This window comes from Acipenser ruthenus, chromosome 28 (genome assembly GCF_902713425.1).
Source record: "Acipenser ruthenus chromosome 28, fAciRut3.2 maternal haplotype, whole genome shotgun sequence".
Lineage (NCBI taxonomy): Eukaryota > Metazoa > Chordata > Actinopteri > Acipenseriformes > Acipenseridae > Acipenser > Acipenser ruthenus.
In genome coordinates, this window is record NC_081216.1 from 2,207,805 (window position 1) to 2,227,325 (window position 19,521).

At 39.3% G+C, this 19,521-nt stretch overlaps 1 long non-coding RNA gene across 1 annotated transcript; it reads right to left on the bottom strand.

Annotated features, from left to right (window-relative positions):
• Positions 1-11,221: 11,221 nt before the first annotated feature.
• LOC117434766 (uncharacterized) lies at positions 11,222-16,589 on the bottom strand. The gene is made up of 4 exons (XR_009309231.1): positions 16,464-16,589; positions 13,833-13,901; positions 11,967-12,171; positions 11,222-11,499 (listed from the first exon to the last, which is right to left on the bottom strand). It is a non-coding gene; the product is annotated as an uncharacterized LOC117434766 (long non-coding RNA).
• Positions 16,590-19,521: the final 2,932 nt, after the last annotated feature.

Below are 19,521 nucleotides of genomic sequence, written 5' to 3' on the forward strand. Positions count from 1 at the left end.
CATGTGGAGGAAACTGTGGTGAACTTTAATAAGAGACACTGGAGCAAACTAGGAGGACCAGCGGACGCTTGAACAGCCATGAAACTGTTCATTAAAAAAAGAAAAGAAAAACGGTTTTAAATTAAGAGGCTACATAGAAGCAACAAACAGTCGATCTTGTATCTTGACCTTTTTATATCGTTTATATACTGTGTATATTTGTGGTTTACCAGGAGCACCTCGTCACTGCCCCCTTGTGGTCAGCAGCGGCATGTCGGTTAAGACTCAAGGACCTTTTTTTTTCTGCTCTAACGTAGGGAGCGATTGAATTAAACCGCTGTCTTTCATTTCAGTTACTCTCTACTCATTATTAATTCAGTAAGCGACAGCTGCCTCTGTGTGTGTTTGTGTGTGTGTGTGCTTTTTTCTAGCCTTTTAATTTATAATTTTCCCATAAAGTAAATTATTCCCTTAAAAAAAGCCCTGTTGAAATACTGAAAACAACACAGTTCCTCTATGAGACAAATACATAAACAATGTAAAGATTACATGTTTGCTGACTAATATAATTTTTGCCAATATACAGGAAACGAATAGATGTTCGATACAGGGAGGGTCATTTTGTAATGCTGCCGTTAAAATGAAGGTAATTTTTTTTTTTAAAGACATAAATATAGTAATTTGAAATATATACATACAAAGCTCTCTCTCTCTCTCTCTCTATCGTTTTATTTATTTTTCATTTACATGTATTTCATTTCATCTGCTGTATTCCATTATTTATTTAACAAAAAGCTCACAATTAGAGTTTGAAAGCAAGGAAATACAATTTTAAATGTTAGCATTCCTTTCTTTAAATGTATCTCAGCCCGTTTTCTCCTCTGTGCTTTGATTGACAACCCCCCCCCCGCACCCCCCCCCCCCCTCCCTTTCTTTCCTAATTAGCATTCTAACCGAGCCCACGGTGACTTCATCTGGAGGCCAGCCAATCAGGGAGTGGGTCATCAATCACTGTCTGGCTCTCAGCCACTCAGGCGGAGCCGGGCAGGGCGCCGCATAGCCAATCACAGCTGGTTCCATCACGCAGCAGGCAGATAAAAAGACACTGACAGCATAATGCGAGTCGGTCGATTTCTTTAAGGGGGGGTTGGGAAGGGGGGCTGGTGGACATATGGGTGACAGACAGAACACCAGCAACGTGCGTCAGATTAGAGGGGGGTTTATGATATCGACCCGCTGCGTTTGTATCCAAATCACAGATGGGGGTTTTAACATTGCAAACGAAAATTACCATGAACACATTGCAAATAAATAAATTAATAATAATAATAATAATAATAATAATAATAATAATAATAATAATAATAATAATAATAATAATAGTCAAAACGCATACCAAACCTGTGTTAACTGTTAAATTCTGTCGAGTCAAGCTTTGCAGTTCCAAAATAAGTAAATACTTTTTGACTGTCTTCCGTTGAGGTGCATGTGAGGATTTGAACGATGAACTTCAATTCGATTGCAACATGATATGCAGAGACTGAGAGAACAGCCCCAAGCTGGTCAAATAAGCAGTGCTATGGTGGGTGTACTGATCTAGTTAAATGTAATACATTACATATGTGCAAACAGGCTATCACAAATAACGTTGCTGTTTACTGTCTGTATAATGCAGGCAGACGCGTTTAATCGTGCGTGTGCGTGTGCGTGTGCGTGTGCGTGTGCGTGTGCGTGTGCGTGTGCGTGTGCGTGTGCGTGTGGTATGCCTTGCTCGTCTTTGATGGATGACAGTGCATGGTGACGTGGATATACATCCCGGTCCTATCCCCTTCTACGACATGGAATTTCATTCCAGCCGGGGTGTTCCCACAGTTTGCAAATCCTTTCTCCACTGTGCTCTCCGAGGCCGGCCGCCGCTGCACGGTCTGTTGCACGACGAGGCATTAGATTTGCCGTGTATATCCCCATTCGGTCACTGCGTGTATAATTGTTTCCTATCAATATAATCAATTTTTTTTTCACGGTTACGGCAAGGCAACTTCTCAAACTCCACAGAGTTCACACAAACTGTTTTATTTTATTTTTACACACACACACACGTTTGCATTCCTATATTTGTAGGGACTTCTCATTGACTCTCACTATTTCTAACTCCAGTCAGACAAAACTCCACACTGGGTGAAAGTCGACAACAAACTAAATATTTTGGCACTTTTATTATTATTTTTAAGGCATATTTTATTTCTTTAAAAGGTGTTTTACAAAGTGAGGACGTCGTTTTTTTCAGGAGTTATTATCTTGGTGGAGACATTTTCTCAAATTCTGTCCGCACATTGATAGTAGTCAGATGAAGTACTTTACTGGACTATATTATTATTATTATTATTATTATTATTATTATTATTATTATTATTTATTTCTTAGCAGACGCCCTTATCCAGGGCGACTTACAATATCACATTATTTTTACATACAATTACCCATTTATACAGTTGGGTTTTTACTGGAGCAATCTAGGTAAAGTACCTTGCTCAAGGGTACAGCAGCAGTGTCCACCATCTGGGATTGAACCCACGACCCTCCGGTCAAGAGTCCAGAGCCCTAACCACTACTCCACACTGCTGCCCCTCTATATATAGAGGTATTGCAAATTATAATGTAACCGAATAACTGCCCTGGGACGCAACGTGCGGTTCAGTTGCACCTCCCGTTTGCAAGGATGTTCTGACATCATAAGGCGTTCGATCATACAAGATATGTTTTTGTACAATAGGCTAATGACGACGGTGGTAATACATCTTCAGTATATTTCACAGAAGCGCATTCTCTGCATGCAAACGCCACAGTACGTTCCTTCTTAAAAGCCCTACAATACCCTATCTGTGGAGGGCCGTTTAGACTATGGCTGTGATTACAGAGGCGTCAACTATCTCCATATCTTGACATTATGGGCAGTGATCCAGTCTGTCTGCACAGTGGGTCTCTTAACACGCGACCTCGTCAATCTGCTTGAAATAGCGCCGTGCAGGAGTGGAGGAGTGTCATGAGTGTAATAGTCACGTCCGTGGAACGCAGCCTCTCCGAGCGCTACGCAATGCGAGCCACTGTGCGGGAGGCAAAGTCAGATTTGTATATTGATTTATTCCGGCGTGGTTGGAACACAAGCAGCATTTAATCAGATGTTCTTTTTTCTGTCAAGAGACTACATATTTCATATTTTCTGCTCGCAATATATATATATATATATATATATATATATATATATATATATATATATATATATATATAACATAAAAATCCCGATCTAACATAACACGCATATGAAAACACGAGGCTCTTATCAGACAATCTTGTCATCCTTTTTGTATCCGTGTCGGTGTTCACTTAAAAGAAAGTTCTGTCGCTTGTTTTGGATGAAGTACCCTACCGGCTAAGGGAATATTTTGGTTTAGCATTATGGGACACCTTATATATAGGTATATACGTATTCATTTTATTATTATTATTATTGTTATTATTATTATTATTAATTTCTTATTTCTCATAAATAGATAGATATATAGAGAGTTATATATATATATATTCACACCTCTTCAGTTTATCGATTGCTTTTCTTCATTAAGTGGTACAATATCCGAAGTTTATTACACTAATTACAGTGTTGTGTATCAATATCTGGGTAGCCTGTTGTTTATTAGCACTATGTAATATTAAATGGAACGCACAGTTAGGAATCGGGGAGATCAAACGCTAATGTTACTTGAATACCCCCCCCCCCCTTCAGTTCCATATCCCCCCCCCCCCCCCCCCCCCAGTCACTGCCTGCACAACTGTACATTGTAAAGTTTCCTATCTATGTATCTATTTTATAATACATGTTTTGTTTTTTTTTAATTTACAGCTGGGCAACTTCTCGAACTTCATAGAGTTCACATAAACTTTTGTTTTTAATTTCTAAAAATTACGCAGGCACGCACGCACTTTGGAAAAAGTACAGGATTCCCATGTGGGGAGGAAAAAGGGCGTCGGGGGTGGAACCGGGAAGCATGTTGGGAATTGCATGAGACACGCACACATCTTGATTTAAGAAGATGACAGCTGCGTTCAATTCAAAGACACATGGTGGGTTTTTTTTCTGCAAACGTTTTTAACCTCTTTGTACAGGTAAGTAAGCTGGGTTGAGTTGAGTGGGGGGACGGAGGGGGGTGATGCTGGGACGCCAGAATCACCCTCGAGCCCTCTTGAGGTGTCATGGGCTAGTCCACGAAACGCCGAGGATGGAAGGTGCCCACTTGAAGACCCCAGAGATGTACCCCACTTAGCTCAATCCAGACGGTTGTCATGCTGATGCGCTGGGGAGACCGCACTGTGGTTGATCCCTGGAGCCAGCATCACACTTCAGCCATCAACACCAGGCAGAAGGGTATCTACATCATCAAATCTATAGGGCTGATATCCCCTGTAGAGTTTTGGGAGCATGCATTATATAAGACTGCTCTCCGTTGATCATTTAGAGAAGACTAGTTCGTTTTCATCAAAGGAGTAGAAGCTCGCTATTTGATTAGCTTGGGTTGTAATAAGACGCGAGGAGTAATGACAAGCACATGGTGAAACGGCGTATTTAAATTCCAGTCCGGGAACGCCCCTCAGTTTACAGACCTCCGTTTTATTGGCTGCGGTTTTCATCGCACGCGTATCTGATTGAGGGGTTGCAGTCTCGTGACTCTAGCTGGAGGTACCGGTCAAAACAACTATGGCGGCTAATGCAAAAACTGCATCGTCCACAGCAAAATGTAATGCATTTGCAACCACAGAGCACACTTCTCGCCTCCAGTCACAGGAATTGGAGAGCGAGCACACTTTGACGGGATTTGCCGTGTAAACACCATTGTAGTTTATCTTTTCCTTTTAAGAAAACCTTCGTGTTACCAATTAAGAAAATATACATTTTCAATAGTTTGTTTTTAAATACAGTACTAATATAAATGATATATAGTATTTTGTTGTTTGTACATAAACGTTTAACATCTTAAATAGACTTTAAACAATGTATATGACATATCTGGTATAATTTGACTTATTAATATTGAAAGTATTTAACCAAAAATTCTAAATAAGTGTTTAATCAACCACATATAAATAACGTCTATATACAGCAATACAGGTAGAGATGCAAATAATCCCTCTTTTTTTTATTCACTTTCTCTTTAAAATGACCGAGGCGCTTATTATTTCCCTCACCTGCACTTTACCATATAACCAGAGGGTGGCGCCGCAACAGGTGTCAATTTCTTCATTTATCTCCCAGCATAAAAGACTGGTTAACAACCTGTAAGCGGCGAAGGACAACCATGCGGGGTTTAGTAGCCCAATTACCCTTCAAACGTTATTAATTATTATTTGTTAAGGTATTAACATTTTAATTGACTATCCAGCGACATGTTTTTCAACTGGTTCCTCAGCTGATTCACTATTGCACTGCTAATATCCCATTTTAGATGCAATCTGTTGTATTCTAGTAGTATTATTATTTGCACTTACTGTAAACTGTATTTAAATACTAATCTTGCATTGTAACCCTGTACTGCCCTGTAGCACCTGTAAGTCGCCTTGAATAAAACAGGCGTCTGCCAAATAAATTAATAATAATAGTAATAATTAACTATGCTGTCTCGCCTTAAAACCACCAGGGGTCGCCGTACCCATGTTGTTGATTTTTGAATAATGGGCATTTTCGAGTAATGAGCATGATATTCTGTGTGTGTTTTACTGTTACTGTATATAAAAAAACTGCTATACTTGCAGCCTTCGTTTACTGTTATTCATAGAAATTGCACAATTGATTACACGTGTCATTCGATTCCTCTGCACTGGGAAATCATCGAATGCGAAACCCCGACATTAAACACAATTTAAGAGGTGTTTCTTAAATAAACACCCGACGAGATTGCGCTACAGGACGGGGGTCCGTGGCGCCTTCAGACCTTCGGATATTACATGGGGCATTACCAGGTTTTTCCATTAGATGGCGATATAGACCAAGAATTGAAGAAAACTGCAAAACGCCATCGCCTCAGAGGGCAATGCAATGTTGCAGCGGGAATTGAGAAAGGCCATTAGCAAGTTTTGCATCTAACCTTCTGAAGCATCTGGCTTTTAATGGTATAGGCTACGTATCAGGGACAAACAGTCAATAATAATAATAATAATAATAATAATAATAATAATAATAATAATAATAATAATAATAATAATAAATAAATAGTGATAAAGATAATAATAATATGCGTTTTACAGGTTTTTAAACTATATTGTAAATATATATATATATATAATATTCATATTTAATTGTTTTCACAAAATAACAACAACAAATGATCCGTTGATCTGCATATTCTTGCCAAAAATGTAACACAAATAAAATATGTAAGAGAGACAATAGTATATACAAAAAAATCCATCATCACTGTACCTATGAAGCATACGAAATGTGAAGCAATAGATACACTCAAGAAAAGAACCGCACATGAATGACTTATTATTATTATTTATTTTCTTACTCCGACGCCCTTATCCAGGACAACTTACAACTGTTACAAGATATGACATTCTTACATACAATTACCTATTTGTACAGTTGGGTTTTTACTGGAGCAATCTGGTACCTTGCTCAAGGGTACAGCAGCAGTGTCCCCCACCTGGGATTGAACCCACGACCCTCCGGTCAAGAGTCCAGAGCCCTAACCACTACTCCACACAATTTATAGTTTTAGACGAACTGCAATGAGATAATGCATCGTACGGAAGAATACACGACACGGAACGGATAGATACACAGATGATTTCCCCATCCAGCTCAAGAGGGACTTGTAGTCTGAAACGTCCTGATATCGTTGATTTTCTTTACTAATTAATTATTTTATTTTTTTATTTTGCATCTTCTGGTACACAGCAGTTTACCGTTTTCATTTTTTTTTCATATATAGCATAGTTATTCATAGGTGCTATTGACTAATGGTATACAAACCACACTAAAAGTGAAGTTTCTTTAAAATGAATAGTCCATACGAACTTCAAACACGAAGTGGTGAAATATTTCCATTTCTAATGGTCTGTGTTTATTCGACACATTCACATAACCATTTATACCGATAAGAGATTTTGTGTTGCAGAACGGGTTTGCGATTTTCTGGAGTCAGGGAACATATTTAGTTTATATACGAGCTTTCTTTCTTTCTTTCATTTGTCACATTTACTAGTATCTGCATGTGGAAGGATTGGTTTTGTCCCATTTTAAGCAAATTATATCATTTATAGAAGAACCAAGACAGGCCATTTTCTTCTAAATTTACCACTATTGGCGTTTTTTTTAATATAGTTGAGGAAGAAATAGCTTTAATTGGTATAATGTTGTTTATTTTAAATAAAAAATGTATTTTATTCTGTTTATTAAAACGTACACGTAATATTATGCAATAGATACACTTTTGTTTTATTTTTTTAATTTGGTAACATAAAAATAAATATAGCATTTTAAATATCTTTTGGGGATTAAACAAAATAAAAGTTAAACGACTTTGGGTGATATTTTGGTATTCGTAAAACGGCGTATTTGACAAACAAATGTCTATACCGATTTAACATCATGAGGCCGTTTGACACCCAGACTCCGCCCACTACTGTTGTCCAATCAGGTTGTGAGTTTAACGCAAAGAATCTGCCCGCCCTGTCACATGACAAGTGGGCGGGTAAGCTTCCCCTGATTGCTTGACTTGTATAGGCAGTCTGCCAATCAGAATAGTTTACTCCTCTGCTCCGCCTCTAAATGCTAATTAGTCGAGTTTTGAGGCATTCATCCTAATTTATGCTGGGCAGCGCTACGGTGATTGGCTGTTGAAGTCAGAATATTACAATTTATCCGCTGCCATTCTCACCAATGAAAAGACAAAATTCGGTTATTTATTAAGTCAAATAGCTGTTACAAATTACAGCATGTAGTTTTTTTTTTTAATTATAAAAATGCACAATATCAAATTCAACGAACAAACGACGCATGTTGTTATAATATAGAAGCGCTTTATTAATAATTATCAATACAATATTTATTCAGGAATTTAAAATTTCATCAGACTGTAGCATACTGTAATTGAAATACTAGCATAACTAAAAAAAAAAAAAAAAAAACTAAAAAAAAGTTTTTTTTAAAATTGATTATTAGATGTTTTCATCTCTCTGCCACATAGGTTAGCAAACACATGATAGTAAAGCGGTAAACAACTCCGAAGTTACTAAGCCATTCAGACCCCGGTGTGACACATTATTAACTATACATCTGCATTGAACAGGCGCTCGCTGTATACTGAACGCACGCATCCCTGTATCATTGTGTATTACCTGATGGGGCAAATCAATATCACATGACAATTCTAGGGGTTCCAAAGACCTCTGGAATTCCGCGAAAAGTCGAATTCGCTCATAGAACGCGTGAACGTTCCGAGGTCAAAATGGCAAGACGAAATAAACTTTTGTATTACTAACATAGGCTATACAACATGTCATAGTTTTGTAAATGTTTATTAGTTAGGTTTCAGTAATTCCCTTTTCTGTTCAGTAACACGTTTTATAAATAATAATAATAATAATAATAATAATAATAATAATAATAATAATAATAATAATAATAATCCACATCATGACACATCTCTCTCTCTCTCTCTCTCTCTCTCTCTCTCTCTCTCTCTCTCTCTCTCAAACCATACCCCTGCATTTTTTATCGAATAACTGTAATGCATCTATCAAAAACATTATTCCAACATGTAATCAAAATCCAATATCTTTTAACATCGTCTTTCCTTAATTTGTTGAACTGGGGAAAAAAAATGCATGTAAACAATAAAAACGAGAACACGCTGCCAGGAGCTTTAAAAAAAGACATTGCATTCAATTACCAATGACAAAATAAATGATATATATATATATATATATATATATATATATATATATATATATATATATATATATACTGTATATATTTATAAAACACACTGAATAATATTTTAGTGGCTGCTGGATTATAGGTGGCCGTGGACAGCACTCCTCTGCTTCAAAATCGACCACCTGATCTGTTCCTTTGCCGGCTGCAACAAAGCTGCAATAAAAACACAATATATGCAATAAAATAATTATATATATATATATATATATATATATATATATATATATATATATATATATATATATATATATATATATATATATATATCAAGCCTGTTTGTTCTCGCTGTGCGGCCCCACGCTTGTTCTCTGTGGGTTTGTTGAAAAGCTTTTGGCAGGAAGATCAAATCTAAGGAACGAGCCGCTTTGACGCGGTTACATCAAAGCAACTCCCAATCCGGCTTTATCTGCATGACACAAAATAACCAGCAGATGGCGCTGCACACTACAGAAAAAAAAATTACTTTAGTGTGATATTAGGAGTCAGTTAAGCACTATATACCGGTACTTTAAAACTTGCGATACAATTGTACAAAAAATGACACTAAAATGCTATTTAGAAAAGGTTTCCGATTTATATAAAATTACTAAATACCACAGTACTGTACTGCAACACGCTTACTTACCTCCGCACTTACCACGCTTTGGGTGATCACCGTGCCTTAATGACATCCGTCACCAGAGGGCAGTAGAGCGTCATGCATTATAAAACACAGTCTGGAATTGAGGCGAGATGTGGCATACTGTCATTCACAGGTTAGTTAAAATAAAGATGTATTTTAGAGAATAACTTTAAGCAGCAGGTTGGATCCAAGCAGCATTTTGGGGAGGGGGAGGGGGAGGGGGTTACTCGAGCTAGTTACAAGGATCACATTCCGCTGTTTCCATATTTCCAGGTAGAATTCCTGAGTCTGCTGGACATAGAACACTATCCCAAACATACTAAATTATATATATATATTTTTAAGTTTACCGGAATTTGCAAAGCAATTTTGCATTGTCACTAGGGCAGCGTGCTGTGGCTCGCCGTCTTGGGTGCTCACAGCCAGCGATTTCAAACCTGGCGCGACGGTATAACCAGACACACTCTGTCAATGACAGAGCCAGAACTGGGAGACCAAGAGTCACAGCACCTGCCCGAGATCGACAGATCATTCTGCAGCATCTTCGTGAGGTCAGTTGTTAATCAGCACAATAAAAAGTCACTTGCATCTGCTCTAAAACAGAGTTTGTCATTTTTCGATCACATCTAGTGAATTTTATCCAAATATAAGTGATACATTTCTTTTGATGCTCAAATATAAGTGATACATTTCTTGATGCTCAGTATATATTCACTTAAATATTGCAAATATTATAAATAAACACAGGGGATGTTTTGTTAAAGTTTTACAGTATGCATATTTTGACATGCCAATGGCATCTCAGTTGTGTGAACATACAGTACCGTATCAGGGCCTCATGTGCATTCTGCAGACGCTGGGTCACGATAGACACAAGGGTTCGTACTGGAACAGCATGTAACCCACTTCTAAGGAGCAAGAGGTTTGTTTAAGAGCTCCTACATGTATCTCTAGTTGTTTATAGCTGGTAATATTAAACATTACAAAAAAAATAAAAATCAACAACAGTGCAAACTTGGTGGCAAAGGGTTTGCGAACGTGGCCCCTGTAATTGAACAATGACATAACAGCAGCAGCAACAGCTTAAACTTGCATAGAGCCTTAAAGGAACCTCAAAGAGTTGCAACACATTCGTTTGAATTCAGATCCCCAGGCCCTGTACTGTGGTGTGTGAGCACATGCAGGGTTACCTGAGCTCTCTCACTCCGCCCCCTTCTCTCTCTCTCTCCCTCTCCCTCTCTCCTCTCTCCTCTCTCCTCTCCCTCTCTCTGCTGGCTCTGCAGCTCAGCGCTACCCGAGTCAAAGAGAACAAAGTCGTAGGCGGGCTCGGACAGAGTCTACCAAGGGAGAGGGGGCAGGAGGGAAGGACAAAGAGGAAGAAAGCAGGTAAGAGGAAGGGAGGGAGGGAGGAAGGAAGGAGGTAAAGAACACCAAAGCGGATTCCCGTTGTTTTTCTGTGGCCTCATTCTGCTGTATTTATTTATTGTTTGATTCTTTTGTGATGTTCTTTATTGAAGAAGGGAGGGTCCGGTTTCACAAAGCTCTGCCAGCACTTAGCAGGCTGTGAGCTAGCAAGCTATTTTTTTGACCTGTTTCCAACAATATTTTAAGATCGAACAATAACGTTTATAGCTTTGTAAGAAGTCCTGTTTTTTTTTTTTGTTTTTTTTTTTGTAAAGTCTGCTTCGATGGGTTAAATAAAAATTTCTGAAATTGTTCCCGGCTGCTGATCAAGCAAAAATCAGCCTGTATTCTTTAAAGTGAACGTGAATAGGAGCTTTGTGACTTGAACCAGCGCTCAGTACCTGAGTGTGGACAGCCGTCCCGAGAGGAAAGAGAACTTCACCTTACCCTGAAATTCACCTTCTGGATGAACCGCTGAGGATCACTCTCCAGAATCACACTGCGACAAGGAGAGAGGGAGAGATGGAGGGAGAGAAGGAGAGGCAGAGACAGAGAGAGAGGAGAGTCAAATACCAAATCATACTGCATCATACAGCTATGTACTGTACAATACAGATACTGTGTATCCAATATGGATATATACAATACAGCTACTGTGTATCCAATATGGAGATATACAATACAGCTATTTACAATACACAATAAGTTACCTAACTTTAATTCCTAAAAAAAACAACATTGAACACTATAAATAATTGAATGCAAACTAAATCTGGATGCTGAAAGTTAAGCATGGAATAGCACTGTGTTATTCAGCAGGGGGGTGGGAGAGCAGTGTGTGAGATACATGTGGATGAGAACGCAGTGTGTATGAGATCCTGTGAGATCTTGCAGTACCAAAGTGTGAATGCACCGTTGCTATGCGAATGCACCGTTGCTACGCGAATGCATCATTGCAGCACTCACCCTCTGTCCACGATCTCGTCCACCACCAGGAACACACCATCCAGGTTTTCCACCAGGGAGTGCTTCTCCACGTTCCTCCTGGGAAACGGAGACAGATGGGATCATCTCCCAGCGGACACGGCTCTCCACAGCGCCGCAGCTGTTGTTACAACTCATTTCCATGCCTCGACGCATGTTCTAAACCTCTGCTTCACAGAGGTCTGGACTGCAGCGATTACTGCAGGCAAACCCAGGTAAATAAAAGAATAACTTTGTGAATTGTGTGTTTATTCATTTCAAAGACAATACAATAAGTACCCACTGTACCATTTCAAATACGCGTGCATTCCAACTGGATGTTCTAACTGTATCTCACGAAGTGTTCCTCTGTAATAATGGCACGCCTTTCTTTAGCTTGCCCCCTTGATTTCTTTAACAGGGTTGGTTTGACAGAAGGCAGTGCTGGTGGGAGTGTGAACCAGCTTACTGTAACATCAGGCTCAGAGACTCAAACAGGCAGTTGAGCAACTTCAGAACTGTAAGCGTGCTTTTCTTTGCTTCTTCAGCCCTTAGCCCCAGCTGCACTGACGGAACAAATGACCACGTTTTCTAATCACAACGTTAACTGTTTTCAAATTGCACAGGCGTAATTATTTTCTGTTGTTGGCCACTTCGAAAATTTGCTGCAGCTATTTCAATTTTTCCTTTAGATGAGGCGATCTGGTTCACTGAACCACACTGCAGTTTATTAAACAACACGCATCTCAACAAGTCTGTTGCTTTTTAAAGATGTAGAAACACTGAAAGAAACTGAACAAGTTCAAGGACGAAACGTTTCAACTACAAGTTGTTCTCAGTGAACATTTATCGTTGAATGTACAAAGTTTCTGTTAGTTTATCTAAATTTACAGCTAGGCCCATACAGAACACAGTAGTTAACGGTGATGTCTTTAAAGTTTGCTTTAGTGTTTCTACTGAAGACATTGAGAAATACTTCCAGTGGAAACGCGTGTCACTGAATGTATTATTTGTTTCTAAATGTAGCACTATTGAATGTTTAACAGTCGTGGATGTTTCGAAGGTGGACAGTAAGTTACACATTGCAATATTACCGCGTTTTCATTAGCGCTCCCCACGACATAGAAAAATAAGTCGATGCTGCTTTCGTGCACAATTGTCATCCCCTCCAAAAATTCAATTTCACCTGGTCAGGGGAAAAACAAGAACGTCTTATAAAATGATTAAGAAACAGCTTGGAGAGATGAAATTAAAAACGTGCAGTTTGAATGCACACCTATTTCAAACGTTAGTAGCAGTGTGACCTATACAACCAGCAGAGCTCTTTACAATACAACACAGGCTCTTACCACGAAGCAATACAAGGGATTCCCAAAAATTAAAAAGTTAAACTGCGCAAAGTGGTTTATTATTATTATTATTATTATTATTATTATTATTATTATTATTATTATTGAGAACGATAATAAAACAAACTTACTGTCAGTTTTGTGTGTTTTGATAAGGAGAGGAGAGAGTGCGTTTAGTTATATTTGATTTGATAAGGAGAGGAGAGAGTGCGTTTAGTTATATTTGATTTGATACGGAGAGGAGAGAGTGCGTTTAGTTATATTGCCCCCAGATTGTGGAAATCATTGACCTTCACTATTGGAGTAGTCAATATTTTTAAGTTAAAGACCTACATTTAAACTTACAAACATAATGGTTTTTATCTATTTTATTTGCTTATTTTTGTTGTGTTTTCATCTGTCATTCTTATGTATTTCTGGTTTTCGTCAATTGTTTTACTTCGATGTTTTTATTATCATTATGTGCACACATGAATACACCCGTTTCCCACACAAACCAGAGATCTGCTTATATCGGTACCTTTGCAAGCAGCCAGTTGTCATCACTGTCCAATATGAAAAGTGCTTTGATGGTATAAAGCGAGGGGTCCTAAAAAAAGAGAAAGTTATTTGCAGCTTTAATTATATTGTTATATTCTTCAAGCTAAGGGCTGTATGCTGTATGCGCTACTAAACTTAGCAGAGCTAGAAGCTTTTCGTACAGACTTATTATTTCCATAGCATACAGACCTAAGAAATGTAGACAAAAACATGTTTCTAATGAACTGATGCTTTGTAAATAGGACCCATGGTATATTATTATTATTATTATTATTACAACAAACAATATGGTCACCTCACTAATGCATTTACCACAGTTTACCATGGTTTTACCACGCTTTTTATTGGGCTTTACCATGCCTCTCTGGGCTTTACGATGCTTTGTTAGACTTTGCGACGTTTTCACTCTTGTTGCAAACGTTTACGACGCTAGAACAAAAACCCGGTCTCATTTCCAGCTGCCTTGCAGGAACTGGAGCTCTAGAACCCGTGCTGACACACTGACCGCGACAGACAGGACTGCGCTCTCCGCTCTCCAGCCTCCACCCTCCTGGGATCGCAGCGAGCCGGCTGCCGGGTCGGTCCAAACCAAAGTTCTGTTATGCACTGACTGCTTCCGACTCAGAGTCTAAGTGTATCACAGAACTTGAGCTGGGAAGACTGGTGTGACTGGTGTGACTGGTGATCGGGGGTGCTGCTGGAACACCTGGTCACTCAACCTGTTGTGCTTTGGCTGGGGATGGCGAGGCTGTAGGTACTGAATGCACACTGAACCACTGCAGTCACAGTATAATATGACCATCGAATCCTGACACATTATTTCAGTTTCTCCCCAAGCATTGACTCCAGTAGCTCTGCTTTGCTTTCCTGAGCAATTGTTAGGACCGCGCTGGAAGCGGTTCATTTATAACCTCCTACCACTGCAAGTAGGAAACACACACATGTACGAGCTTGGGTCCTCCCGCAGCTGAAACTACCTGTGGGTAATGTAAACAAACTGGACTGCTGATGCCCACTTTCTCAGGATAGGAGGCAAAGCTATGGAACAGTAAAAGTAAAAAAAACCAAAAAAACATCAAGTTTTGAACAGTCCCTTATAAACGTTTCCCACAGTAAAAGCATATCAAAGTGTAACAAAGCACAGTGAAAGCATGGTAAAGCAGAGGTAAAGAACAGCGAGGTATGGTAAAGCATACTAATAAACATGGCAAATATACATATGATTAAAGCAAAAACAAGAAAAGCCAAACAGCAGTTTATAAAAGTTAAATAAGAACATAAGAAAGTTTCCAAACGAGAGGAGGCCATTCGGCCTATCTTGCTCGTTTGGTTGTTAGTAGCTTATTAATCCCAGAATCTCATCAAGCAGCTTCTTGAAGGATCCCAGGGTGTCAGCTTCAACAACATTACTGGGGAGTTGGTTCCAGACCCTCACAATTCTCTGTGAAAAAGTGCCTCCTATTTTCTGTTCTGAATGGCCCTTTATCTAATCTCCATTTGTGACCCCTGGTCCTTGTTTCTTTTTTCAGGTCAAAAATGTCCCTTGGGTCGACATTGTCTACCTAAAAATACGTTTAGGGTTGTTGTGTTAAATATATCTACAGTAGAGATATTATTATTATTTATTTCTTAGCAGATGCCCTTATCCAGGGCAACTTACAATTGTTACAAGATATCACATTATTTTACATACAACTATATTATCAATATTTTTACATACAATTACATCATTTTTTACATACAATTACCCATTTATACAGTTGGGTTTTTACTGGAGCAATCTAGGTAAAGTACCTTGCTCAAGAGTACAGCAGCAGTGTCCACCATCTGGGATGGAACCCACGACCCTCCGGTCAAGAGTCCAGAGCCCTGACCACTAATCCACACTGCTGCCCATATGAAACAAAACCCGAGAACAATTGAGTATAAAGTTTCAACAGACAACAAGTGAAACCCACAGACGTGGCACGACTGCCTGTCGGAGTATCTCTGCAACCGTATGTGAGGAAGGTTTTCAGCGAAGTTTTCATTATTATTAATATTACTATTATTAATATTGCATTGCGCCAATAATTGATCTTTGTCAGATGAATTATACAAGTATTTTTTTTTTAAGCGCCAGTTTATCTCTATGCTAACTTTCTATACTTTGACTGTTTGGCTGCAGCTGTTGATCATTCATTTATTTAATTTGATGTCGGTTCCCATTCTTCCTTCATTTAGCTTCAGAATAATATGTAACGCAGAAGTACAGTTTCAATAAGGCTACAATCCTCCCTCCTCCGTGGCACACTGTAGTATTTACTTATGTATGTATTTATATAAATGTAAACAGAAAAAATACGAAGTACTTATTGCATTTAAATACCCACCCGTGCATATGTACTTACACACTCACACACACATAGTATGGAAACGTTTAAATATGGTTAGCAGCTGCAAAAAAAAAAAAATGATATATATATTTTGTGACATTCTGCGACAATTTATTTAAAATGCCACCCCTTGAGTGCGAGAAGTGCTTCCTGGTTAAAATAAATAAATCCCTTTGCAATATTAGTGATTTTGAAAGAACATTATATATAACATTGTATTTGCAAAGATCACCTACCGGAGCGGCGGATTCCATGGTTGCGGATGAAGTAGCTCAGTGCTGTTGACGTGGACAAGCTGGAGCTGTCATTTTTAACATAACCTCGCAGCTCCCGGTGACTCGACGATGGGAGGCACCCGCGTCTGCAGAGTCTGGAGTAGCAATGAAACTGCTCCCCTCGGGCCACCATTTTGGCTCCGTTTTCTAATTCGCTTAGAACGCGGCGTTGGCTCCGTGGTGGAGCCGGAATGGCGTCCCTTACACAACCGCGCCCTGTTGCTTTTGCCCAACCCTATGCAGTTTCATCATTGTGTATATTTAGGGGAAAAAAGCGTTATTTGCAAAGAATATTCAGTGTTTGTTTAAAATAGTTTGAGGCCAGTATAACTATTTTGGAACAGAACAGCAGCTGGTTAGAACTGCTTTCGTGGAACGTAGACAAACTGAACTGTAAAACAAACTAGTGTATTGCACGGAATGCAATTAATTTATATTTTAGTGTAGGTGAACATGATTGTGGATTATGGGGGTTTTGGGTGAGTATCTATGCCCGAACTGCCCTGGTACAGACTGAAGGAGCCTGCTAAACACCGTCTTGCCTCTTGAGACTGCACACTGGGAAGAGTGGATCATTTTTATTGACAGGGACAAAATAATAAAATAATAATAATAATAATAATAATAATAATAATAATAATAATAATAATAATAATAATAATAATAATAATACATCCTTAAATGCAACACCCACACCGTGTAACAATTTTTTTTTTTTTTGTTCCTGGGTAGTAAGTGTTATTTCCTAATTGCTTATGCCTCAAAAGTATAGACAATGGCTATTATTCCCCACAAACTTTGCTTCTGTGACCAGGACAGTGATATTTTGAAATTTACCTATTTTCCAGAACATTCCAGATAGATTCAGTGCTGAGTAAACTTGGAGTAACTTCTAGAACTTTCCAGTAATATAAATAGTAGTATAAATACGGGGGCCTTAAGCCCACCAGTTCAGTTTAGTTCCAGCTGCCTAAGTGGATACATATCTGCATTTTTCTGAGATGGCATCAAGAGACTGCAAGCATCCGGCAGATGCATTTTGCTATGTCTGCGGCCAATTTATCAAGACAAGAGTGAAAACGTACTCCATGGAAGCATCTGCTAAGATGTGTGAGGCCTACAAGGCATATTTCGGCATGCCTGTCGGGGATCAAGACAAACCCTGGGCACCTCATTTCACCTGCGAGCACTGCAAAAAAACTCTGGAAGGTAAGATGGATTGTTGCTCGGAATTTTATGTTATAAAATTTGTTAAAATTTTTAAAATTGTAAAAGTTTTTAATTTTAAAATGTTTTACAATTTTCAATGTTATTGGAAAAATATATCATATATGAAAAATGTTGCGAGAATCTCTTACACATTAGTCATGGGTGAAATAAATGTATTTTTGTAGGATGGTACAGAGGGGAAAAGAGAGCCATGAAGTTCGCTCCCCGTACCCACTCCTCCGGAGAGAGAGCAGCCATCTTTAGAAGAGAGCAGCAAGTCAGAGAGCGAGGAAGATGTTGTAGATCCAGATGACAATTTCAGAGGTGGAGCTGAGGAGAGAAACCCATACTACCCCAACCAAAAAGACCTCAACGACTTGATAAGAGATCTTGGTCTCACCAAGTCCAATGCCGAGCTTTTGACGTCTAGGCTCAAGCAGTGGAACTTGTTGGATGAAAGTGTGCAAGTCGCAGATCAGAGGAAGCGTCACCAACCTTTTTCCAGCTTCTCCACCCATCAAGATGGGCTCTGCTTCTGCCACAATGTGACCAGTCTGTTCGAGGCAATCGGAATCGCCTGTAACCAGAATGAGTGGCGCCTCTTCATTGACAGCTCATCCAGGAGCCTCAAAGCCGTGCTGCTCCATAATGGTAACAAGTACCCGTCTCTTCCCCTGGCTCACTCGGTGCACCTCAAAGAGGATTACAACAGCATCAAGACCTTGCTGGACGCCTTGAAGTATGATGAGTACGGCTGGGAGGAGACTTCAAAATGGTGTCATTCCTGATGGGTCTCCAAGGCGGTTTTACCAAGTTTCCCTGCTATCTTTGCCTTTGGGACAGCAGGGACACCAAGGCGCACTACCACAGGCGGGACTGGCCACAGCGGACGAAGTTCTCTGTGGGGAGGAACAACGTCAAGTGGGAGCCACTGGTGGACCCCCGGAAGGTGCTGATGCCACCACTGTACATCAAATTGGGCCTTATGAAACAATTTGTCAGAGCTCTAGATAAGGAGTTGGCAGCCTTCAAGTACCTTCAAGACTTCTTCCCTAAGCTGTCTGAAGCAAAGGTCAAAGCCGGTGTCTTCGTCGGACCACAGATAAAGAAGATCCTGGAGTGCAATGAATTCCCCAAGAAGCTCACTAGTAAGGAGAAAGCGGCTTGGAACAGCTTTGTCGCAGTGGTTCGGGGCTTCCTGGGCAATCACAAGGCTGAAAACTATGTGGAGCTGGTTGAGACTGGTGAAGAACTACGGCACAATGGGCTGTAGGATGTCTCTCAAAGTCCATATCCTTGATGCTCATCTTGATAAATTCAAGGAGAACATGGGAGCGTACTCGGAGGAGCAAGGCGAGCGCTTCCACCAGGATATACTGGACTTTGAACGCCTCTACCAAGGACAGTATAACGAGAACATGATGGGAGACTACATTTGGGGGCTGATTCGTGAAAGTGATTTACAGTATAATCGTAAATCTCGAAAAACTACTCACTTCTAAAATCTTTTGTAGTCATTTTTGTATTACTTTAGTATAAATACATGTTAATTTGGATTCATATGTTGTTTTTTTCTGACTTTATGTGAACGAAAAGACACAAATTCGCCCGTTTTCTCATTGGAAATAGGTAAATTTCAAAATATCACTGTCCTGGTCACAAAAGCAAAGTTTGTGGGGAATAATAGCAATTTTCTATACTTTTGAGGCATAAGCAATTAGGAAATAACACTTACTACCCAGGAACAAACATTGTGTTACATAGTGTTATCGATTGTTTTGTGAGGATGATTCATTTTGATGTTTGCTCA